Source organism: Phodopus roborovskii, unplaced genomic scaffold (genome assembly GCF_943737965.1).
Source record: "Phodopus roborovskii unplaced genomic scaffold, PHOROB, whole genome shotgun sequence".
NCBI classification, from domain to species: Eukaryota; Metazoa; Chordata; class Mammalia; order Rodentia; family Cricetidae; genus Phodopus; species Phodopus roborovskii.
This window is the reverse complement of record NW_026126517.1, coordinates 13316310-13343498: the sequence shown is the minus strand read 5'-3', so window position 1 is coordinate 13343498 and position 27189 is coordinate 13316310. Positions and strand designations below refer to the sequence as shown.

The 27189-nt window shown below is 40.4% G+C and overlaps 1 pseudogene; it reads right to left on the bottom strand.

Moving 5' to 3' along the window:
• Positions 1-412: 412 nt before the first annotated feature.
• Positions 413-27189, bottom strand: LOC127231351 (60S ribosomal protein L9-like; annotated as a pseudogene).

Below are 27189 nucleotides of genomic sequence, written 5' to 3'. Positions count from 1 at the left end.
TTTACTGTTAGTTATCCCCCATTGTATTCATGCCTCTCCCCCACCATTCCCTATAACTCATCTTCACCATTTAACCCTTCCCGGACCATTATTCCCCTTAAACCCTTTATACCACTGTGATCTACCCCCCTCCCTTGAAATTTGTCCCATAGCCCCTTACTGATTTCTTGACCTCAATGGGTATTCCAAAGAGAATACAAATATCTGAAGATTCACAGCTAACACACATAAATAAGGAAAAACATAGGATATTTGAATTCTGGTTCTGGACTACCTCATTCAGAATGATTCTTTCTAGCTGTATCTATTTATTTACCCGTGGACGTTTAAAAAAGCCCTTCTTGTCCCCAAAGGCATATCAAATTGTATTTATAATCCAGGATCTTGATTCTGGAGCTGGGTAACTTAGGTCTTACTCATCAGCCTACTGTGCTGTTCCTTTTTAAGACACATAGATGCCATCCAAAAACTTTCTGATATCCTTGTTTTTAACTGTTGTGGCTTGCTGAATCAAAGCTGCTGAATTTGAAACAAGTTCAATATCATGTCCTTCAAGGATTAACTCATCCTTCTGGGCTTAAGAAACAGAGTAAGCAACACATGTCCTCGTCTGAACTCTGTGATTTATTTTTCACCCAAGAAATCTTGTATTTCAACCAGAGATACATTCTCCTGAATAATAATGCTGGTGGGGAAGTGGGCAGACACAGACCTCATTTTGTAATGGAAGGCCAATATAACTTCCTTGTTTGTGTTCTGAACTTGACTACAGATAGTTCATACAGTGGCCAGCCCCTTCATTTCTTTACTGTTTGTCAGGATGGATCCTTTTCCTTTACAAGGAGACTCAGTTCTACATTGATGTGATTGAAATCTCGCTGCAGTTTTCCTCTGGGGATTTTAACAATAACTGTGTACCCCTAAGAGTGATGTTCACATTTTCTATCATGTCAAGAGTCTGATTGCCAATTTTACTACTGTATAATGGGGGTGCTATCTTTTCCTATGTCATTGAGTTCATGTGTATTCCCTACTTTTTATCTACCAGATTCAGGATTTCAAGACTTATGTTCAAATCATTGATCCATTTGGATTTGAGTTTTGTGTAGGATAAAAAATAGGAGTCAACTTCCATTCATTTATGTGTAGCTATCCAGTTTGAGCAGCACCATTTGTTGAAAATGCTATCTCCCCCCACTCCAACAAGTATTGTTGGCTTCTTTATCAAATATTAAATGGCTGTATAAGTGTGGGCTCATATGTGGATCCTTAATTCTATTACATTGATCAACTTGCCTGTTTTTATGCTAGTCATGCTGTTATTAACATAGTTTTGTAGTATAATTTGAAATCTAGAAGGTGACAGTTCTCTGTAGTGTTGGCTTAGTAATAATAAATACCTTTAATCAGTTTTTATCATGGAATGGTTTTATTTCTCCTTTAATTTTAATAGATACTGTTGCTGGGTATAATAGTCTCAGTTGATAGATACTGTCTTTCAGGATTTTCTTTCAAGGTACTTCAGCCTTTAAATTGTTCTGTTGAATAATTAGATGTTATTCTAATAGGCCTGCCTTTATAAGTAACTTGAGTGTTTTCCTGTTTGCCTTTCAATATCCTTTCTGTATTTTTAATGTTTTAACTATAATATGCCATGAATAGTTTTTTTTTCATCTAGTATTGTCTATTTAGTATTTTCTAGGTTCTTTATATTTATACATGAAAAGACACCTCTTTCCCTAGTTTGGGAAATTCTCTTCTATGACTTCAGTGACATTATTCTCCATGACTGCTGTTGTATTAGTCTTCTTCTTATATGACCGTAATTCAGAAGTTAGGTATTTTCATGATGTTCTCATGTCCTTCCCATGTTCTGTTTAAGCTTTTTTAACCATTACTGAGTTTTTAAAATTATTATTATATGTTTTTTATTTTACATATCCATCCCAGTTCACTCTCCCTCACATCCCATGCCCACTGACTCCCCTCCCATCCCATTCCCTACCCACTCCACAGGGAGGGTGAGGTCTACCAGGAGGGATCATCAAAATCTGTCAAGTCATTTGGAGTAGGATCTAGGCCCTCCCTCCTGTCTCTAGGTAAAGGGAGTATCCCTCCATGGGGAATGTGCTCCCAAAGTCCTTTCATGCACCGGGGATACATCCTGGTTATATTGTCAGAGGTCCCGTACACTGCTCAGACCTTCTAACTGACACCCATGTTCAAGGAGTCTAGGTTGGTCCAATGCTGGTTTCCTAGCTATCAGTCTGGTCCATGAACTCCCCCTTGTTCAGGTCAGCTGTCTCTGTGGGTTTCTGTAGTCTTCTCTTGACCCCTTTGCTTATGACTCCTACCTCTCTGCAACTGGATTCCAGGAGTTCAGCTCAGTGTTTAGCTGTGGGTGTCTCTGTTCCCATCAGCTACTAGACGAAAGCTCTAGGATGTCATAGAAGTTAGTTATCAATCTCATTATCAGGGGAGTTTATTTAAGGTAGCCTCTCCACTATTGTTCAGATTGTTAGTTGGGGTCATCCTTGTAGATCTCTGGACATTTCTCTATAGTCAGTTTTCTCTTCAAACCTATAATGGCTCCCTTATGGTATTTCTCTTTTTGCTCTCTGTTATTTGTCCCCTGACTCAATCTTCCTGGTCCCACCTGTTCTCCTCTCCTCTCCTTTTTATCCTAACTCCCTCTCCACCATTGCCCCCCTCCCACTCCAAATATGCTCAGGAGATCTTTTTAAAATGTATCTGCCACAGAACTGAGTTACTGAAGGGTAGACAGTATCACTCCACTTTTTACCTAGTTCAAGTTAGGACTCAACAAAGCTACCAGATGACTAATAAAGTCATTAATTTATAAAAATTATTTCTTTTAAAAGATCCAAGCTCAAGAGGGGCCAGGCCCTGCCCTGCCCTATTGTTCCAGACTATGTTGGTTCCTCGTGGGAGCCCTTACCTGTGAGGAGTAGTGGACAGGAGATGGGCTGGGAGGGAGACAAGGTGGGGTGGGAGAAGGCAAAGGGGATGGGAGGAGGTATGGGAAGGAGAACTGTGGTTGGAATGCAAAATGAAATTAAAAATAAATTTAAAAAATCTAAGCTCTATTTTTATGTGTTTGATTAACTTCCTAGTTTCATTTCTTTCTTTGTTTTTGTCTTCTTTAAGTTGTTTGACCATAGTTAGTATCATTCTCATGAACTCTTTGAAAGGTCTTCCATGTCATCTTTGTTAGAGGCCATTACTATGGGATTTTATTCTTTGGAGGAGACATGTTATTTTGATGTTTTCATGTTTTTATTTTTGTGTTGGAATTTTTACTTTCACAGTTTTTTTTTTTTTTTTGGCTGAGTCTTTTTTTTTTTTTTTTTTGTTCAAGTCATCTTTATTCTTTCTGCAGAGGTGTGAAGAATATTCAGAATGAAGCTATTTCATTGTGGGTTTGGACACTGATTTCCTCTGTTTGTTTGATATCTGAGTATATGGCCTCTATCCAGGTCTTTTGTTCTTTGCTGCATTCTGGTGTCTTCATCTGTTTGGTGTGTTCAGCAGTCTGCCATCTTCAGCAGTGTGGTCAAGGAGCCTGGAGGAAATATCCCTGGTACTGTGGACTGGTCCTGGGTCTCAGGAACAGACAGGGTATGGGAAGCTTCATTAGAGTAGCTGGCAGATCTGTGGGTCTCTGGGACATGTGACAGCTAGATGGAGGAACTCTGGTGCAAATTGGGCAGTGATATTATGAGTGTCAGGAGGGGAACAGTCTTTGAGTATGTGGGGATCCTTGACAAACAGCCTCAGGACTTGAGTAACCCAAGTGGATGGAGAAGAGAAGGATTTTACCTTGATTTTTGCCACATGTGATTACTACAGGATCCATGGAATAAGGTGGGGTGGGGTTGGTGAGTCCCAGAAGGAATGAGACAGACCCAAAGGAGGTCAGTGTCTCTGGAAAGCAGCTGTGGGACTTGGGTGACCTGATGGGATAGGAGAGTCCAGATAGTTTTTTTCTGGTTCTACACTCAAATATTTCTCAGAACTTACCCCTTTCCAATTTCCTCACCATAAAATTTTATGTTATTATTATTGCCCTTTAATTTTTATATTGTAGGGAAACACACAATGGCAAACAGCTTTTATAAATTCAGTAGTGATTTTTGCAGATAATATATTTTATTTATATATAATGCACTTGAAAATAAAATAAGTGTGGCTATATACAAACCACTGTTTTTTCCCCCTAAGGGAGAGATGACACTTAATGCCCACTAAAATCTGACATCTTTTGCGGTAGCTCCATATTTTTCAAGGGCACTTGGCTTGTAACTTGAAACCTTTTGGTTTACAATATCAGGCATATAAAAGTTGAAGTGATTAAGCTGGTGAAGGTTCACCTGAAATAGACTTAACCCATTACTGGATGTTCAGATCATTTGGTGAATTTCTAATGCTAGGTGTTCAGTCCTTCAGTAGAGGAGCATAAACAGACAGTGTACACAGTTTATTTGGGAAAATGCTTACATACATTTCCTTCTATCTGCTGATATTCTTGGATTTCTTTTGAGTATGTTTTTAACTGACAGTAACAAAGTATCTTCTATGTGGCCATGATATGGATTATAAAAGCATGTAATACAGGTCAAGGTCATAATAGATCAACAGTAACTAGTGGAGGTGCTTTTGCATAAGAGTTAATACTAACTATGTCTTTTAATTTGAATTTGAATTCTATTTTCCTTGTACTACTGAGGACTGGGGAGCCAACTAAGAGAGCTAAAGAGGAACTGGGACTACAAGAAGTTGTTGAAAAGGGAACAGATTGTCGTGCAGACCAAGAATAGCTTGATGCCTCTCATGGTTTGTGTTTATTTGGCTCCTGCTATGCCAATATATTTGCAGAAATTCAATAACAAGATATACGAAAAATGTACATTTTGTAGTTGTTGTTATCTTTTTCCTTCCCGAGAATCATGAAGGGTATTTCTCTTCATTCTTATAGTTGAGAAGACAGAAGATAAGAGTGACTTAGGACTTCCTCAAGGTCACAAAGCTATGAAACAGCAGAACCAGGGTCAGATGCAGGTTCTGTGACAGTGAGAAGCACAGACAGATGGTTAGAGTCTGCTAAGAGTCCCCTCTCCTCTCCAGGGTCATTTGAGACTATAGTCTGCTATTCAATAGTGAAGAGTGTCAATAGCTGGTATCCTCTCTAGATCTAGTTAGCTGCTTTTCTGGGTACCCACTGTGTGCATGTTTTTAAGAGGGGATCCTGCTTTCTGAGAAAAGGACTACTGCCTTGTGGAGAGTTATGGGGGGGGGGGTAACCCTGCATAGAGAAAGCAGAAATTCTAGCTTTTGCTGTCAAGGGAAAACAAAAAACAAAACAAACAAAAAAAAAACAAAAACAAAACAACAACAACAACAAAAAAACAAACAAACAAACTTGTGAACCCACGACCCAGAGTATATCAGTGTTTGACTTTTAATAAAATTCCCAACATACCTAATTCTCAGTTTGTTTTTCTGGAAATTAATGTTTTTTTCATGTAGTGTTGTTGAATTATAACCTTAAGTAGAATGTAAGGTGGAGTGATATTCTCTGTCTTTCAGTAACTCACGTCTGTGCCACATAAATTAAAAATAAAATCAGTGCATCAAGTGAAGAAAAATACTGGGAGAAATTGTTATGGATGCCTGGTGAAATCGAGAAAAGCTTCAATGAAGAGACATTTTAATCAGGACTTGGAGATGTATAAATTAACTACAAGGGGGATTAAGTTCAGTCCCCCCACCCACCCTGTGTGTGTGTGTGTGTGTGTGTGTCCATCTGTCCACTATGTACTACTTACTGGGACACACTTTGATGTATGCAATTTTGACAGAGACATAACTCTCATTACTAAAATTCTTAATCTCATTGAAAAGGACACAATTTACAACATGCAACAGTACAAGGTGTGATGACCACACACAGGAGGGCCTCCACTCCAATCTGCAACACAGAGAGAATTTCAAGCAGAGAGGATAGGTTGTGTCAAGATGATAAATCATGGAAGGTCACAGCATAGCCCGGCATTGTGTTTGTGGGGAAGAATGTGGAAACTGGAGAATGATTGAAGGGGCAGCCTAAAAATGTTTATATATGTCTAATTAAAAATTCAGATTTTAATTTGAACCCAATGGGTGACTTTAATCAAGGAAACACAGCAGATGAGAGAGTTTTCTTTTTGTTATTGCTTAGAGAAGGTTAGAACAGAGGTAGGGGAATTTCCCCAGAAACTAAAAGTACAGCACTCATTGTGCCATTTTCTTTCCCTGAGACTTCAGGTTCCTGTAAGTCACCTTTATAACAAAAATATTAAAAAGTAATTACAGAAATAAAACAAAATCCTCAAGTTCTTATTGTGTTCTGTTCTGAGTAGTGTGAAGAGGTCTTTGTCTCTTTCCTGTCTGCGATGTAAATCACCATTTGTACAGTGTATGCAGACTACATACACTACCCATCCCTTAGTAATCTGGGACCCATCTTGGTTATTAGCTAGGCTATCTTGGTGCTGCAGTGTTTCAGTTCAAGAAATCAGAGTGAAAGAATATTGATGCTACTAAGCAGAGATCATAAAGCCCCTTTAAAGAAGTACCATCCATTGTCATCACCAAGTAGAGGCAAGGAGACAGAGAAAGGTACATTGGCACAGCATTTATGGCTATGGCTTTATTTTAGTAAGTATGTGCTGTAAAAAAAATAATCATAGAATATATGGAATCCAGTACCACAAGCAATGGCAGATATCCAGAGGGAATCCTTAGTAGGTAAAGGGAGCTACTGTAATGACCCGGAGGAGTAGGCTCAGGTAGGAGAGCATCGATGTGAGAGGGTACAGTGGAGTGTTATCAGAGTGCAAAGAACTGGACTAGGGGTTGGCTCCAAATTAGAAGAGAGTATTTGTAGGTTGATGAAGGTCTGGGGGTGAAGAACACAGAGGAAATTTGCAAGTTCCCATCCTGAAGGACAGGTATGCTAAGAACAGGGTGGAGTTCTCTGAAGAACACCAAGGTGGGATTCATGGCTAGACCTCAAAAGAAGGGCAGCAGCTTGAGGTCTGGATTTGGTGTGTTGCTGGAGACAGGGGGATTGGAAGAGGGTGAAGAAGAAATCTAGAGGAAGGGTAATTGAGGGTTATCTTGAGGCAGATTAATGGCCAAGTTTGAGGAGGACGATGAAACAGGACTGATGCTCTAGAGACTGCCAGGGGAGGGGTGAGGAGCCCATGTTACAAGGCAGGATGGATATGGAAAAGGACTCACTGGGTAGTGGGTAAGGGTAGACTCCAGCAAGGACCAGAACTCAGGAAAACTTAATGAGGGGGATGAGAAATCTGCCCGAGAGCAATTGATAATGAAACGACACAAATGTCACCGTTGAGTTACCTGCCTGCATTTCCTCTTCCAGTGTCCCCCACTCCTCATGCACTCTCAGTCTCAGCAGCCTACCCTCTTGAAATCCAGCTCCCTGTCATGTTACATCTGCCTTCCAACCATGCTGCTGAATCTTTATTTCTTTGTTCTCATTCCTCTGCCAGCCTCTGTTTACCTATTAGCCTCTCCAGATCTTAGGACTTGGTTAGGTATTTATCCAAGAAAGTCTTAGTTGATTCTTGGTGTTGGAACCCACTCTCCTTTTTCCAGGGCACCCATCCATGGCTAGACAAATTGTCCCATCTCTGGTCTTCTGTAACTCATTATGTCTCCACACTTACTACATGGTTCCTGTTTCTAACATCACTAGGGCAGGTACTCTGTATGGGATCCATAGCTATTGCTTATACAGTTTCCACAGTCCAGCCCAGTACTGGAGCTTTACAAACTCAAGAACGTATTGTCAAACACAAATAATCAAGCAAAATGAAGATACCCAAGTACTGTTTTCTTTTCTAGAAATCAGAACAGAAGCCCAGGAGTCCCTTGGGAATTGTGCAACCACAACAGTGTACAGTATTAATTACAACATCCAGCCCATGTGTGTGTAAATCTAGAAAAAGCATGTTAGGGATGATAACTCCTGATCTGCACACTTCCCTAGAGCTGTTTCTCTGAGCCCAGCTGTGTAGAAGTGATGAGGCATGACCATTGGATAAAATTATTTCTATCTGGTAAGTGTGGGTAGGCATGCGGATGCAAGAGTGTGGGCAAAAATAGAGTAGGCGGGGTAGGAGCTGATGGGAAGTCAAATTACAGAAGCTTCAGGAATGAAAGCACGGTGAGATAAACTCCCTAGGGACCTCATCAAGTTTGGGGTTAGAGAACATGAACAAGGGAAGAAATATCCAGTTGTTGTGTTTTCCAGATGCTACCTGACTTTCATGCTCAATGTGGTGTCTAGCTACAAACACAACACAGATTCATGGGCACAAACCTTACACAAATGAGCCCCGAGGCCTGTGGTCTTCTAGAACTGCAGTAAAACTGCCTGCAGCCACTGGCTTGACACAGAACAAGTCTGGGTGTTTATTTAGCAAGGGATTCTGTCTTCTAAGAATCTTTAACATTTCTGGGAGGGGTAGTGGTGGTGGAGATTAAGAGGGAAATTTGGTTTTTCTTCCTAGTTCTATTACAAACTATTTCAGGAAGAACATTTGATTTCTCTGAGCCTTTGTCTAATTGTCCTTAAATGAGAAGCTTAAACGGATTGCCAGGGTTCCTTAGGATATGATTATAAAACCATGCCCTTTCAATGTTATGTGCATTAGTACATGCTACATTGAAGTTCATTTGGAGAAACCAAACTTTATGGGGACAATTACTGGCCTACCAATCTAGATTACTCTGCCTGCTTTTTAACTCTGGTTTTCTCCTATTCATACAACCCTGTTTGTTTGACCTGGTCTTTGCTATTTTTTTTTCTCTTGGCCTTTGGTTCCCATTTTTCTTGATTTGACTTTGAACTGTGTTGACGGACAGTTGTGAGCATCCAAGACCTTTCATAGATAGGCAGTGAGGAGTCAAAGAGAAATGGAAATTTGCTTCGCTGATAGCAGTGCACTTTCATGGAGCTATAGCTTCTCCACAGTTGCCCAGAAAGCCAGCCAGGACTACTATCCAAGTGCCTTCCCACAGTGCCTGCAATAACAGTACATCACAGTGTCAGGCCTAGAGGGGTTAGTTCTCTTGTAGGTATCAGAATCCTGGATTGCCTTCTTCAGCCTTGCTCAGCCAATGGGGCAACCCTGGAAGGTACCAAGCTGTGCTCTATGTGCTATAGACAGAGGTGATGTTTTTCAGCAATAGAGAGGTGGCCAAGAGTTTTCATGGAGTTTACGGCCCTAAAATCCCTCTTGGACATGGAGAGACAGTCTGTTCACTGATACCTCTTAAAGTAGGCTTTTATTTTTCCTTGAGTTTCTTTCCAGATTCTCAATTGCAGTTACTCTAACAATTCAGCTTACATTATCTGTGTTTAGAGAAGTCAGCAGGGACTTAGCAAATAATGGGAGTCCACGGGTTTTGTTCAACAGCCTCAATTTATTCAACAAATATGTATTATATGCCTACTGTGTGCCAGCCCATTTACCAGAGGCCATAATTATAAAAACAAATAAGCCTTCAAATTTGGAATGCTGAGATTCTATGTCCAGTAGGAGAAAGAGTCCAAACCAGAAAAATGTCACCAAAGCTATGGAGGAGAGAGCTGCTATTAAAATGTAAACAGTTAGTGGCCACCATTGCTTTCCTGGGAAACTGATGTTTTGAGTCCAGAGAGATTTTAAAAGAAGAAACTGGGTAAAGTGTCTAGGGGAAGAAGGGACTGTCCTCAGGAGACATGCACATGTGTGAAGGAACACTGTGTGGGAGATGGGGAGTGGCTCTCAGGGGTGTCGGGATAGGCTTTTCCACCTTGTTCCTTTGAGACACAGTCTCTCACTCCACCTAGAGCTTTTTTTGTGAGTATGCTCCAGCAATCTTCCTGCTCACCACTGCAAACTTTATTTACAGGTGTCCATGACCACACCCAGCTTTTGACTTGACCACTGGGGATCTGAACTCAGGACTTGATGCTTTCATACTTAACTTCTTGTGTGCACACTGACCATCTCTCCAGGCTCCCACAAAATGGTAGATTATGAAGGTCAGTTAGTAAAGGGAAGTAAACAGCGAGTCTGCCTGTTCCATATGGTGCTGTGTATTGTGTCCATACCACCTTGAATCCTATCAGGTGTCTGGAGCACACACCACTCTCAAGTCTATGGTTTGGTTTATGAGACAAGAAAAGCTGCTAAACAATTCTCAGGTGTTTTATATCATACTGGTCTGTTTTGTCCATGGTTTGTTCCCACTAAAACTCATGCTGCAAGGTAATAGTTTCTTCATTTAATCTTTGTGCTAGATCTGCAAGGAAGATATTATTATTATTATTGTACCCATTTTACTATGTGCCTCAGTCTATTTTGTGCTATTATAATTGAATCCCTAGTGCTAGATAATATATAAAGAAAAAAAATGGCTGATGGTAGCCGGAGGGTCTCAGCACACAGTGATTAAGTCATGGGACTCCAACCTCCTGAATGGCTTACTGCTGCCTTCCTGGATGGGGCCAAATCTGGTGGGAGATGGAAGCCAAAAGATCAGGAGCTCAAGGATGTTCTCAGCTGCATGGGAAGTTTAAAGCCAGTCTGGGCTACATGATACTCCACCTCAAGACAACAGCAGCAGGACAAAACAAAAGAAAGCAAACCAGTATGGGTTGTTATAAAAGGATGCACCTGGATATACCCCAGTCCCATTTCACTTCTCACAGAAACACTCCTTTGACATGATGACAATTTGCTTTCTATTTCTCTGTCTCTTCACCATGTTGTGATGCATCCTAGGGGCCCTCATCAGAAGCACCACACTATCTGGATTCTCCAGACACCAGGATCATCAGCAGGTATCTTTCCTTTATGCACCAGCACAAAACAGACTGAGGCACATAAAATGGGTTTAATAATATCTTCCTTGAAGGGCCGACTTCAAGGTTAAAAGCAGAAACCCAAGAGACTTGTTTCTCTCAGGTTTCAAATCCTACTGCCTGCTAAAATGGAGCCTGATTCTGAACAACCCAACCTGCTTGGAGGTCCTCCTTGTGAATACAGAGCAGGGAGAAGCTGAGGAGAGGAGTATGTTCTTTCTTTTGTACCCCAAGAGTCACATGTATGCAAAGCCAACAACTTGTGAACAGGGTACAGAGAACAAGTGGCATGGGTAGTAGACCTATAGTCATGGGCTTATAGTCAGATAATCTAGAAAGTGAAAAGTGTATGCTGCTGAATGGACCAATGGCTAATTAGCAGAGAAGGGCCATGGGGGTTAGCTGTTGAATACTGTTGTAAGCATAGTGTATTATCAGGTGTCAATTGTCATAACAAAACTACAGTAGAAATGACTGATACTAACACTAGTATCAATGGTTGCTCAGTTTCCACAAAACTGAGCTGAATATACATTTTCTGTACTATTTATTTAATTTGTATTATTTAGTTTATGTCTCACAAACCACACAGGTCAGTACTATTGACCCCATTTCATGGATGAACCACAAAATGATCAAGTTGAAAGGCAGGATTTCCAACTAGAGGCTAGAATTCAGAGAACTCCCCAGAGCACAAGCCTTTACTCCAGGACTGTTTAGATTTTGGCTTCCTTCTCCTAGGGAGAATTAGTGCCCTGAATTCTTTCCTACCTACAGTGGGGGTAGGACAGGGATCATGGGACCTTATGTAATCAGGGTTGTGAACAGCAGACCAGAGCTGTGGAAGGAAGATAACTCCACATAGCTGTGAGGTGAAGGAGCCCTATAATGAAACATCTCCTATGAGGCTGCAGTGGGAAGCTGTGCTCTGCTAACCCCTCCAATGAGAGCTTGCTGATAACTGCATATTACAGCTGGATTCGCAGGCAGTAATTACTAGACAGGAATTTAGCCTGAAAGGTGAGATGGGAGCGGCTGGTGTTGGCGTGCTTTGGTCTCCTCGCCCACAGTTAATGTCTGTAGACACAAGAGAATGGGACCCTGGGACCTGGAGGAGGGGATGAATTTTGGAATTCTAGGTGCTCTATGCTCCTGACTGTAGAAAAATCATAAACAACTCTATATAGTGCCCAAACTGACATATTCAAATGCTTTGACAAAATGACCAAACAAAGCAGAATATTAAGGGGGGGAAAAGATCAACTTTTCTGCTGTCTCATTAGAACAAAGCTATTCTGACAAGCTGCAGCCCCAGTGCCTGGGGTGACCTCAGCAGGACCCCAAGAGAAGACAGCAATCCTACCCTCGATACCTGGTGGTCTTTTACATTTTTATCTTAACTTGCTTTCATTTCTTGATTTGGCTCCTATTGCCTGAACTTCACGGTTTGGTTTCACGGCTACTGCTATTTTGGATTTGTGAAGTCATTTCTATTCTTAAGTAAGGAAGTGTGGTCAGACAGTGTGAGTCCACAATCAGGTGCTCCAAGCATCTCCTTGCCACAGAAAGCAAAGATCCACCCAGTCTGTCTGCTCTGCTTTCCAGGAGGCAGCAGGACTGGGTGGGGCTGATGCTCTCTGTGAGATACCCAGAACAGGAATCAAAGCTATCTTCATTGCGGTTCTGATATACTCAGTCTTTGCAAATCCCAAGTCTCCTAGCATTAACTATAGGTTCGTCTTACCAGGAAATGACTAGGAATTTCCTTCTGTTCCCTGAAGACTGTGCTCAACTACTGTCACCATCATCACATCCATTTAATCCTAGGTCTGTGGATGCACTAAGGCTAGCCTGCTTATCTTCCCTTCTCTTTCCTGTTCCACCCATGATTGGGAAAATGCTTTCCTGTCTTAAAAATGCATGGGCATAGAAAATGAATGAAGACTGAAAGCTAAATTCACTATTACTTATTCTCCTCGAACTTATTTGTTTTCCATGGAAACTAAATAATGGATCTAAACTCTTTGCTATTATTTTAAGGAGTTGCTGGTATATCATAGAAATCTTTGAAGACATTATTCTTAGATTTATGATTCTACTTCCCTCCCTTCTTTGTTTGGATTTATTTATTTATTTATTTATTTATTTATTTATTTATTTATTTAAAAGTCTTTGCAAGGGCAAAGATTCTTTTTTTTTTTTTTTTTTTTTTTTTTTTTTTTTTTTTTTTAACAATTACCACTTTATTTTTTTTTTTTGCATATAGAGTATTTTTTATTTAATTTTATATAACAAAGTCCAATTAAATGAAAACAAACATTTATACACAATATTTGGGAATTTGGGCGTCGTTCTTTCCAAACTACTTCCTGCTGGTAAGGGGCGCTGTCTTGGGGGATTCGAAGAAGATTCAGATATCCTAGCTGTAGTCTGTAGGGCTGTTTTGTCCAGCTGTTTGGAATGTAGGATCAGCTTGTACTCTGTTTCAGGCGGTCTGGTGTGATCAAACCACATTAGTCTGGAAGGAATCCACATCTTTTCATTTTCTGTGGAAACAAAAATAGAAATACTTTTCCCCAGTAACTTGTTCTTCAACTTAAATTTTGGAGTCAAAGCGTTTTTTTTTTTTTTTTTTTTTTTTTTTTTTTTATTATTATTTTACATGTCGATCCCAGTTCCCTCTCCCTCCCTCCCTCCTTCCCTCCCTTTTGCCCTCTCTACCCTCTCCCATGCACTCTAAACACCCTCCCCTCCCAACCCCCCACCACAATACAATATGTAGGGGAATGCCATCCAGTTGGGGTCATGTAGATCTGACAGGTCCTGTGAAGTAGGGACTAGGGCTTCTCTCCTATCTCTAGAATAAGGCAGTTATCCCTCCATGGGGGATATGTTTGCAAAGTCCTTTTGTGCACCAGGGATACATCCTGGCTCCACTGTCTGAGGTCTCTCAGACTGCTCAGACCTTCTGGCTGAGACCCATATTCAGGGGAGTCCGAGTCAGACCTCTGTTGGCTTCCCAGCTATCAGTCTAGTGGCCCTTAGCTCCTCCTTGTTCAGGTAAGCTCTCTCTATGTACTTCTACCGCATGGTCTTGTCCTCTCCATCTGCTTCTGGGTTCTAGTTTGACTCAGTGTTTATGTATGGGTGTTTGCTCCTGTTTTCAACAGGCATTAGTTGAGGACTCCATGGAGAAGTTAGTTGTTGATCTCACTCTCCGGGAAGGGCATTTATGATAGCCTTTCCACGGAAGCTGAGATTATTAGTTGGGAGCAGTCTTGTAGTTCCCTCGACCTTTCTTTGTGTTCAACTTTATCTTCAAACCAATATTGGCTCCCTCTTTTATGTTCTCTCTCTCTGTCTCTGTCTCTCTCTCTCTTTCCTATTTTCCATTCCTAACCAGGCTCAATCCTCCTAGTCACACATGCCTTCCTCTCCTCCCTCTCATTTTCTCCTACTTCTCTCTCCATTAGCTGTCCTCCCCCACTATACCTGAGGTCTGGGGGACTTGTCCCTTCCCAGTTCTGTGAGGGACTTTATATGAATCTCTTAGAATACAACTTGTATCCTAGTTCCTCTGGTGATGTGAATTATAGGCTGGTGATCATTTGATCTAGGTCTAAAATCCATATATGAGTGAGTACATACTGTGTTCCTCTTTTTGTGACTGGGTTACCTCATTCAGGATGGTTTCTTCAAGTGCCATCCACTTGCCTGCGAATTTCAAGATACCATTATTTTTTTCTGCAGAGTAGTATTCCATTGTGTAGATGTGCCACATCTTCATTAACCATTCTTCAATTGAAGGGCATCTAGGTTGCTTCCAGGTTCTTGCTATTACAAATAGTGCTGCTATGAACATAGTTGAACAGATGTCTTTGTTGCATTGATGTGAATCCTTTGGGTATATGCCTAAGAGGGGGGATTGCCGGGTCCTGTGGTAAACTAATTCCCATTTTCCTGAGGAACCGCCATACTGATCTCCAAAGTGGCTGTATGAGTTTGCACTCCCACCAGCAGTGGAGGAGTGTTCCACTTTCTCCACATCCTCTCCAACATAAGTCATCACTGGTGTTTCTAATTTTAGCCATTCTGGCAGGGGTAAGATGGTATCTCAAAGTTGTTTTGATTTGCATTTCCCTGATAGCTAAGGATGTGGAGCATTTTCTTAAGTGTCTTTCAGCCTTTTTGATTTCCTCCATTGAGAATTCTTTCTTCAGTTCTGTACCCCATTTTTTAATAGGGTTATTTGGTGTTTTGTTGACTAGTTTCTTGAGTTCTTTGTATATTTTGGAGATCAGAAGGGCAAAGATTCTTGACTGGCTGTGAGATACAGTAACAGCTGCTCTGCAGCTGGAACATTACTGATGTTGTTAGAGGTTAAAGCCCACACCCCCCTGTCTGATCCATAACCGTGGGTACTTTGGCCCTCTGCTAACACATAGTACTTCCCTTAATTTTCTCCCATGAGTACTGAGCAAAGGCTCAGCCAAGGCTGCAGAGGGATCAAATGGCAGAGTTAAATCAGTCAGCCTCTGTCATGATTCTACTAGTAGACCATGAAACTGAGAATTGATATTCCAAAGGAAAGGGAAAAAATTAAATTCATTAAAGGTCCATTACATAATTGCTTAATCACATAATTTTGCTTTTGGAAGAGAACGTTTTATTGATCATTTTTCCAACCCCATCTTATTACTGGAGAAGAAACTAATATCAGAAAGGAGTTAACTGCCTCCCTAGCTCAAGGTCATCTGGGTGGGTGGAGATGAAACCAAATCCAGATTCACATATTCCTGTGGAAGGCTCTTGCCTTCCTGTCTCACTACTCATGATTTCCACACAAACCAGAGAGATTTAATCAGCATATCTGGTTATTTTGCTTATGCATATATTAGGGAAATGTTATGCAAAGACTAATCAAGTGAAACAGGTTGCATCGAATTCTGATGACTCACATATTGAGATGACATAGTCCCAGTTCCTGAAGCTCACAGGGAGAGGTCTCCATTTCCCTCTGTTAAGCTGGATTCCTGGCCAGTAGTTCCCACTACAAAATATCAGAGGACCTTTCTGGAAATGTTATCCATATCACTGAATAAAAATTTCTGTGGAAATTTCATTGTTAATTCAGGCTTTGTAGTTGTGATTATTGGTAGAGAAGGTTGCAGAGAGGTGGGCAAGATCTGGATGAAATCAGGGTGTGTTTGTTCCTGGATAGAGGCAGGATGTGCTTCTCTTGCTAGTCCAGAGGAAATATCTTGTGCAGAACTCATCTTACTTTCTTAGTTTAACCTGGGAAGTACCTAGAATCGAAGGTATTTTCTGGTAAATCTGATGATTGCTATGGTTTGTCCCCTAAGTGTAAGTTTGGAAATTAATAACAGGACAGAGTGTTAGTTAAATAAAAAGTGATTAGGGCTGATATAATTATAGTGGGAATGGACTAGTCTTTTAAGAGTTGGTGTATTAGATCCTTAGCCTGTCTTTCTTTCATGATCTCTTGTCCTTCCATCCCCCATATGAGATGATGTAGTATAAAGGCCCTTAGTATATGGAGACTTTTCAACCTGTTAAACTCTGAGAAACAAAGGCACATTCTTTATGTATTACCAAGAATGGGCTACTACGTTGTAGATAGAAAATTGGCATCAGGAGGTAGGGCAATTTCTATAACAAAGAGCTGAAACTGTGTAAGCATCTTTGGGATTGGGTAATGGGTATCAGCTGGAAGAGTTTGGAGGTTCAGATTGGAAAAGATCTAGATTGCTGTAAAATAAGCACAAGGGTGATTCTGGGAAAGTAAAGCATGTAAGGAAAGTTTATAACTTCCTGGAGGTAACTACAGTAACTATGAGAAGACTAAGGAATGTGGACTGTAAAAGTCATTCTGGTAAGGTCACAGGTAGAAATACAGAGTAAGTATTAGAAGGTAAGAGCAAAGGCTCTCCTTGTGTCAAGGAGGCAAAGAACTTGCATCTTTGCCCATTGGTTTTATTTAAGGAAGGCTGGCTTAAAGAATTTGGGTATCTGATACATAAATATTCTAGAAAACTGTATACTGAGCTATGTGACTAGTTTAAATCACATGCAGTAAGACGTAAGAGGAAAGAAATTGTTTATATAAGGAATCTGTAATTAAAGGAGAAACAGAATGGGAAAAGTTGGAAAATTTACAGCCTGGCCATGTGAAAATGAAAAGGTGCTTGGAGGTACAACCCAAAGGTGTTGCCAAGGACTTTTTATTAAGTTTAATACAGATGGCTATAAATGATCAGCATAATGGGAAATAGCCCTAAAGACATCTGGGAGATCTTCTAGGCTATTCCTCTTAACACGAACTCAGAGCTTTCAGAGGGATAAATGGTTTCAAAGGATGGGCCCAGGGCGACATTCCTGGGTTTAATGACAAGATCTGTGTTGGACCTTTGGTTTCTGAATTCATCCCAGCATTCCATAATCATGATCCCATATGGGCACAGACATAGCTCTGGAGGGAACAAGTCACAAGACTTGGTGGCATTTATGTATGCCAGCTCTAAAGATGTGCAGAAGTCAAGACACACATAGCCAGAGTAGCCTCTACCTAGATCTCAAATTGTGTACCAGACAGCTTAAATAAATTTTTTTCAAGCATGTAGCCACTCCATGAGAACAATTCACATGGCATTATGGAAGTAACACAATGTGAAAAGCAACTCCAACTTGGGACAGATGCTGCAGGTACCAAGAATGTTGAGGTACTAGAGTTTCATATTCAAATGCACCCAGGGTTCAGGACAAGAAGTCAAAGGAGATGACTTTTTGGCTTTAAGAATCATGAATGGAGAGGAAGAAATGTTAAAGGAGCATTGAAAATAGAGAATCATGTGACATAACACAAGGGGGAGGGGCTATGGGTGGGGAAGAGAACCAAAAAGAATCATTCAGAGGCACAAGGGAGGGGGGACAAGGATGTATTAGAGTAATTTAATGACACACTTATATGAACATGGCATAATGAAACCCATTAGTTTGTATGCTAACTTAAACATTTGTAAAAGAAATTGATACTGTTCTAAACTCTTTTAACTTTCACTTTATTACTTCTCTATGGTCTTTCATATTTTATATTGCTATTTCCCTGTACTGTTGTCTCTGAACCTATATTAATGATAGCTTTTTGCCTATGCAACTTTGATGTTAGTGAAAAAGCTGCAATAGGAGCAGACTGGCTGCCTAGCAGAAAGCGACATAGTCAAACATTTTTATAAACTCTACATTTAATGAGTGCACAGGGCATACCTTTCTAAAGCCTTGCATATGGATTTTATGCCCTCTTAAATTGGCAAAGTATGGACCTATTTACTAATAAGGCTCAAAGACATAATCAAAATTAACAGAACAAATAAAGGAAATGTGGTATATACACATAGAGTTTCATTGAGCCACAAAGAAGAATGCAGGTAAAAGGTGCACCTGGAGATCATCATATTAAATTCCCTAAGCCAGTCTTACAATGAAAAAAATAACTCAGTTTCCTCCATATGTAGAAGCTAGAGGGAATAGGACACGAGTCTAGAAATGAGGGCTACAGGGGATATGGCAAGAGAAGAGGCAAGGAGGTGGAACACAAAAGAGAAATGGGTGACAGATATGATGAAAGTACATTGTGTGCATGTAGAAAAGGTCATAATGGCGCCAAAAGTTCCACTTAAGATACAATAATGTAAAGAAAACACAAAAGACTCTCACTTATTTTCCCTTTTGGGGCTTTTAAGTCACTTGGGGAAAGTCATCCCTTTCTTCTTGCGTATTTTTTCTACTTTGTAAAGGGAGTGTCTGGCTTATGCCGCTGTGTTTTGAAAATGTTTAACTTGTTTTGATGTCATGGGTTCTCAGCTAGAGAGGAATTCCCTTCAGAATGGATCATGCCTGAAGTCTCACCTATTTTTAATTTTGATGAGACTAGGGATTTCAGAGTGTTCATTTGATGCCGGAACAAGTAAAGACCATTGTTACTATAGGGATGCAGACAGTATACTTTGAAATGTGAGGAAGGACATGAATTAGGGCCCAGGGCACACTGGTGCACACAATTAAGTCCTCCAAAATATATTGGAAACATGTTGTCTATGCAACGAGTGGAATTGGTCAACCCTAAAAAGAGGTGATATGGCATTAAATAAAACTACCATCATAAATAAGATTAAGTCCATTGTTCCAAGAGTGGGTTAGTTATCAGAAGCATGGGCTTGCCATAAGAGTGAGTTTTGCTACTTTTTTTTTTTTTGTAAATCTTCATTTACCCATTATTTGTTTTGTGTTATAAGGGTTTATACCCATTGCCCCATGCATGCTGAGTAAGCACCCTACCTATGAGCTGTACCCCAATTCCTTTCTTGCCACAGAAGGAAAGCCTCTTCTGCCACTGGATGATGCAGCATAGATGTTCTCATCAGATGCCAGCTCTTTGGCATTAAACTTCTCATCCCCCAGTCTGGAAAATATACTATTTTCTTGATGTTATTCAGTCTGTGCTAGTAGCCTGATATAGTGACATAAAACAGAATAAGACAATCATATCTCAGCAGGAATGTGAAGCCACCAAATCTACATGAAAAATATCCAGTTCTGGCTTTTGCATCTTAGTATCTACAGGAGATGTAACAGGCAAGAGCAGCCACAAGATGCTTGGGCATCTTCAAAGTCATAGGAATAATGATGTGATTCATGCCAAGATGTGAAATCTAAAGTATCTTCCTTCATTTTCTGTTTCTTGTGTGGCTCTCACATTGGAACTTAATATGGGCTGGCCTGCAGAGGTGGTCAGCGTGAGTCAAAGGGCATTTTCAATTTCTAGCCCATGGAGGCTTGCCCATAGAGCAGGGTAAAAATAGACCCAATTTGCCCTCAATGTGGTCCACAGGTCACCAGTCCACTGTTTTGAGACCTCTATCTGGTCTTGAGTGCCTAGAAGTGGGAACACTCTTCTTTTGAATACCAAGTCCATGGCATGACCAGGCTCTGACCTGCAGGACAGGACAGTAGAAGAAAGGGGATAAGGATTGGCCTGTGGATAGCTGCAGTGAGCATCTTTGACTAGGTGACCCTGGTAGTATCTCTCAGTCTCAGAATAGGGCCTAGCAGTAGAGTGAGGGCTAGGAGGGAGATGGAAGGAAGCTAGAAATTAAGATCGTGTCCAATTGGTATTAGATTTTACCTGTGGGTCAGTGGTTCTTCCTGGCAAATGTGCATGGGTGAGTGAAACTGGACAGCAGAAAGGATCTTGGGGCAGCTTCACTCAGGCCAGGGCCTTTCTGCAGTGACTGTAATGAGGTTGTAATGGAGTTCCTCTAGCTTCACTAGAGGAAGTAACAGTGAAATGGTCATAGCCTTATTTTCAGGATCAGGCACAGTAGTAAGGAACACAAATACATGGGTTTGGAACCCTATTTGACTACCAGAGACACACTGTTTGGATTCTGAGAAGCTGACTTTAAGATAGTGTCTACAGGGCATGTACATCTCTTCCCTTCTCCCCAGAGCCTTGTTTTCAGATTTAACTCTTGTCCTGTTGTCTGAGTCCTGCTGTCACTGGGGCTTGTTGACTCCTCTGTGATGTTTATGAATCCATACAACTATAAGGGTAGGTGCTATTCTTCCCTTCCCTGTGCAAGAAGCTGAGACAAAGAGAGCACTTGGAAAGGCTGCAGGCACAAACATGGTTAAATACCACAGGAAGAGCTCAAATCCTTGAATAGTAGGCTGCAGAGCATTTCATTTCTCCCCACACGCATACGATACAGTCCAGAAGAATTCACAGCTCAACCCAGTCCTGACTTTGTGTCTCTGCCTTTTACACACACACACACACACACACACACACACACACACACACATACACACACACACACACACGCACGCATGCACACATACACACACCATTGTCAACCTTGGACCTGGTATAGCATATTCCTATTCATTCTCCTTTAAGAAATAAAGGGAGATTTCCCCCAGTTACTGATGTTGTCCTTTTCATATACCCACTTTCTTGGGAAAAAAGTCTGACTCCTTCGCCTGCTTTTAATTATTTAATTTTATGTTTTGTTTTTTTTTTCCCCTGTTGAATTGTTAAGCACCTCTTCAAGAATCATCAAAATCAGTCAAATGTGTGTTGTCAGGGCTGGAGAGGGAGATATTGCACAGCTACAGTTGTTTTTAATAAGTATAAAGTTCTGTTAGATGAGTAAGTTTAAATATTGGCTGTACAATAGCCTGCCTGTCCTCAACAGTGAATTGTATACTTAAAAGCTGTTAAGAAGCTAAATCTCAAGTGAAGTGTTCTTATGATTTTAAAAACAACAAACACATAGAGAGAAAAAGATAAGGACAATAGAACTATGGAGTTGATGTGACATTTATTTCCTAGCAAACCCCAGATTTTTTTCCTCAGGGGAGTGGGTGGTGGAATCTATATAACCTTTATCCCTTCCAATTTTCACTCAAAAAAAATTACCATCAAATCATCCCTGATATTGAACATTCATCTTAAAAGAAACTAAAGTAGTGAGCATGGAAATTCAAAATGCACTGACTTGTGTTTAGCTATAAGGATCTGGTAATTATGAGGTGCTATGTGTGGCTTCAAAACCCTCCTCTATCACAAAAAATGAAACAAAACAAACTTTATGCGTATCTTCCCTTTAGAGGCCATCTCTCTCTGATCTGTGACAATCACTGAAGCCATCTGGCAGCAGGTGACATGTTGTCCTGACTGATGGCAATTGCTGGGTCTGCCCTCAACTGAGCAAAAATGCTTTGGGGCCTAAATTACTTTCCGTACAAGTATGAATAGGTGACCTTGCCATCTTGACCTTTCAGGCCAATGTGGTTCAAAGTTCTAGGCTTCTTGATCACCTCTGCAATGGAATTTCTTCTGTGATGGAAAAGACAGTACATTTATTTTTCTTCAAGATCCATTTTCCCCCCATTTTGACTGCCAGGGTCATTTTTTTGGCTACCAGTGAAGCATGAGAAGTTTTAATAGCCACTGGGAGAAGGTCAGCTGGGTGCTGGGAAGGGTTTCACACACAGCTATGACAGGTCTGGAAGAGGGTATATCTCCCCTTCTCATTGTCACTGTGGCTGAGTTCATTTTGACAGGTTTCTATAGTGTGGCATTGGATAGGAATATTATTTCGCAACAAAGATGAGTGAGTCCTTAGGATAGTGTTTAACACAGAGACAACTTCTACATCCACAACCCCCATAGCCTGTGATGTTGGGCCACTTGATTTCAAAGTCTGTGCTGACTCTTGATTCTGAGAGTGAAAGTAGGCATGTGGCCCACTTTGATGGCAGAGATGTCATTGCTCTTGGGACTCTAGAGCTTTCACGATGTAGCCTTCTTGCCTGACCCATGTTCCATTGATCTTCCTTCTAGGATCTCTCTGCACTTAGCAGAGGGGCAAACCATGGTATGACCTGAATGCCAAGAAAAGAAAGGTGGAGTGTAATACTAAGGTAACCAAAAGTTGGTCCCATGCCAGGCGTGATACCTACTTCTAATCCCAGAACTTGAAAGGCTGAGGCAGGTGGATTGTTGTGAGTTTGGGTTCAGCCTGAAATACATGATGAATTCCATGCCAGCTTAGGCTACACATTAAGACCTGTTTCAAAAGACAATAAACAACAATGGTAAAATGAAAGTATTGAGTGTTCTTGACAGGATATGTAAGTGATTATCAGAACTAAACCCAGGCTGGCACCAGGAAAGAATGTGAACTAAAGATAGGAGGGAATTGAATATTAATGGAATCAAAACTTAAAACTGGAATAAATAGTTTTTGATTAAGCAGCATGATAAAAGGATGGGATTCAGTGCTACCCAGACCACATCAAGCCATTGGGCAGTACAATTAACCATTAATCATGGGGCTTGGCTTTTGCCCCTTCCTATATCCTTTCTCCTTCAATGCATCTCAGTTTCTAGCTTTGCTATAAATGTTCTTCATCTCTCTCTGTCTTTTTTTTTTTTTTTTTTTTTTTTTGTATTATTCCATCATCCTCAGCACTTGTCAGTTGTTTCTTTGTTTAAGTAATAGTGTTCCTCTAGGAAGACATTTTTAACTAGTTTGCCTCCTCAGTTTGAACTATGTATTTCTCCTCTGTACCCTCTTCTTTCCTACACTTTCTGTACCCCAGAATCAGCCACATCTTTTCCCACTTACCATTATTCTTCCATATGGAGAAGGGTCAAGAAAACAAAGACCATGCTTATCTTGCTCTACCATCCACATACATCATAAAGTGCCTGCCCTTACTATACAGCAAATTGAATTGTATTTGTTTGTATGAGAAACTTTATTTTCTCAAATGTGACTTCTAACAAGCAAGATCAAGGCCAGCATTATAAAAGATCATACTGTTCTTCAAAAGAGATAAGCTGGTCTCCTCCACAGTCTATGAGTCACATGAATCTAGAGGCTATGTTCTAGTTTCTCCCTGCCCCCACAATAGATTATTTTCTTTTCCAAAAGTCCAGCATCATACTGGGACTTTAGAAAAGGCTCATTTAAAAAACAGAAGTGTTATTTGTAAGGGTTAGCTTTCAGAAAAGGAGGGGTGATCTCTTCTTTAAGACAAAACAATTTGCTTCAAAGCTGAGTGTTTGGGATCAGACAAAATTCCTCTTTAAAATGGAAACAAGGGACTTCAATAGGTCTTGCCCTCATTCTTTTCCTGTAGAAGATGAAGCAGGCATATCATTCCATTGGAGATATTGTCTACAGCAAACAACCCTTGGGATTTGAGAGGGATTATTTGGCCACTGGAGGGCTCTTATGTTTTCCCATGTAATGCAATTGAAACCTATTCAGACTGACTAAATAATTAATGCCACAGTGTTCAAAGCATGCTTCCCCGCTCCGATTACAATTCCTCTAAATGCAGAATTTCAGGAAGACTAGACTTAATTTACTGTGTGTTTTGCTTCTTCAACAAAAACATAAGATGAATAATTTCCCCACATCATGGCTTTACATTTCCTTATAAATAGGGTGTCTGTTAACATGGATCATTATGTAGGCAGTGCTAACATGATTAGGTCCAAACACTCACCCAAAAGGGACTCTTTTGGAACAATTTAAGAAAAAAATGGGGATGAGAATCAAAGGAGAAAATATATTAAGGGAAACCTGAGAAGTCCAAGCAGTGGAGAACAAAAGAGATTTTTATTTCCAAATAAAAGGATGAACACCCTTCCTTGTGATGTATGATGGGTCTACTGTATGTTCAGTGCTGTATTTTTATGTACTGTTCTGAGCATGCATGTTACTGAGCATGCAAATAAAGACTAGAAGTAACAACACCAGATCACCTCTCCTACTAAGGGTCTAGACTTTGTCTTTACCTTTGTCATTAAAGTAGGGCATGCAGTGTGTGTATACAGTAGCATTAAATGGATAGACAATGTCTGCTGAGCACTTTATATGTATTTTAGAATGTCTTTAAGTTTTACCTATTTGTTATATATTTCACGCTCCCAGTAATACAAAGCTTACAATATTTAAATTATTTTTTAAGTGGAGGAAGCTGAGGGTGAGCAGGATTGAGTTGTCTGAGCTCACTAGATATGGGATTAAAATACAAATCTGTAGAGCATATACTTCCAATCATTAAGCTGTACCATATAGATGATAATCCTGGAATCTATGAATTCACACCTAGTCCCCAAAATAAATGTGCAAGTGAGTGGCCAAAATAAAAGTAATATAATTAGAGAAAGACACTTCTGCTGTCTCGCATATCTGGCTGGAGAGTTCTGGAACGTTTTCATGTAGGAATTACAACTTGATCTGCTTCATGAGGAATGATGTGAAGCAAAGACATGGCTGATCCCATGGGCAATGTGTAATTTGGTCCTTTATAGTGATGGGTTTGAGGGTGAAATCCTTTGTTAGTATGCAGTGACCTATCATTTTCTGACTTTTGCACTATGATTAAACAAAACTTATTTCAAAGTTTCCTAAAAAAATTTGACACACACTTATGTATATATATTCATGTAGTACATATATATGTATGTATACTTACTTTTGTAAAGTCACATATACATACACTCACATAGACTGCACAACTCAGTGAGTGTTCATAAGCTCAACATACTCACTTGCATAGAAAGAAAAAAAAACAGAACTTTACTTGCATCCTAATAGACATTGTTAGTTTATTATGGCACACATAACAAATAGTAAAAGCAATAGAAATTTATTCTTTGCATTCTTGAGGTCAGATATCTACAGTCAAGCTTCTGGTCGGACTAGTTTCTACTGGAAGCCCTGTGGGACTTAGGTTCCTCTTACCATCTGGTGGTTCCAATCCTCAGCATTACTCTGCTTGGCAAATACATTGCTCTAGCCCATATGTCCATCTGTGTGCCGTGTTCACTTGTGTGTCCCAAGTCTCCCTCCTTCTTCATGAGAGCATCAGGCAACTGATCAAGATGATCTCTTCATGAGAGCATTGTTCCTATTGGCTACATTGATTAAATGTACCTGAGAAACAGAAGGAAGCAAAACCCCTTTTGGCTCACACTTTTGGGGCTGTGTACCTTGACGTTGGTTGTGCATCATGGCAGAGGTGCAGCTTATCTCATGGCAGCCAAGAAGCAGAGAGTGAGGGAGAGAGGTAGAGAGAGAGAGAGAGAGAGAGAGAGAGAGAGAGAGAGAGAGAGAGAGAGAGAATGGAGTGAAGGCTGGGATTCCAACAGTCTCTTCAACTGTAACCTAATCTCATTACACTTGGTGTTACATCCTCGATGTTCCACCATTTCTCATTAGAGCTACATGTTGGAGATCAAGCTTTTAGTGCAGAAGCCTTCAGGGGACGTTCAGTATCTAAATCAAAGAGATAATAAAAAACAACAAAAAGCTTTTCTAAATAAGCTCTCATTCTCCAGTGTCAGAGGTAAAGACTTGGACCATTTAAGGATGAAGATCAAATTAGTCAGATGCAGGTTCCTTCTGATTCCTAACACTACCCTGCATCATATGCTTTCCTTCTTCACACAACTGGAATGATATGCTTCAAACATATGTGTCAACACTTTGGTGCTTGACTTTTTTTCTTCAGAATTATATTTATGAGAATCACTGAGATTGTTGTGTGTAGAAAATTTATTATCATTATATACTATTACCCTGTGTGGCTATCACAGAATTTATTCACTATTCTATTGTGGGCATTTAGCCTTTTAAGTTTGGTGCTATTACAAATACCAGCCATGTGAACAACTTTATGTTTACAGTATATTTCAGAGAGAAGTGTCAAGGGAATATAATAGACCTGTTGTTGTAGATCTGACAGTCCTCCACTGTGATCTAATGAGGTTTTAAGCAGAAGAGAGACGTGGTTGGATTCATGCATTGGAAGGATCTCTGCTTGCAGGAATACAGCCATACTGAAGTTTTATTTCAGACCAAAATTCAGTTGTAAAAAAGAAAGAATGACTCTGTTAGATTTATTCATTAGGGAAGTAGATAATAGCCAGTTTAGAGAAATAATAAGATGGGTTGGAGGATATTAAATATATGCTGCTAGGAAAGTGGCACAGGGAATACAGAGAAGGAAAATGGGAGAAATGTGATGGAGTAGAATTCTACCTCACCCCTAGCGTGTGTTTGTGTAGAAATGCAGTCAACATTGACACCTTCCAGATTAACAAGTACTCCATGATTTTTTCTCCAGGGCTGGTGAAATGGGATGAGGATATGCCTTTTCCCACATCTGCCTATTTTGAGCAAAGACTAGTAGAAATTTGAATGAAAGATATCGCAGATACACTTCTCAAAATGCTTTGCTCTAGATACTGAGTCTCCTTATGTCACCATTGTACATCTGCCTTCATTGTGAAGAATCTCAAGTCTGCCTGGGAATGTACTATCACCTTTGTATTCTCAAATGCCAGGAAGAAGGAGGAGGAGGATGAGGAGGAGGAGGAGGAGAAGATTAATCTGGACTCACTCAAGCAACATATTTCAACTATAACACCTCAGTAAAATGTTAATGTGGTCACAAAAGCATTCCAAGGTCAACAGGGATGTCAACAAAAGGACAGGATTTGTCCAGAGTATCATGGATGATAATGGAGAGTATCACCACTAGGCTTTCGAATATAATAGTGGCTCTTACAAGGTGAAAGGGCTGGAGAGCTGAAGATAGAAAGTGCTCCTGATGGAAGACTGGGTGCGGGGGATGAAGGCCAT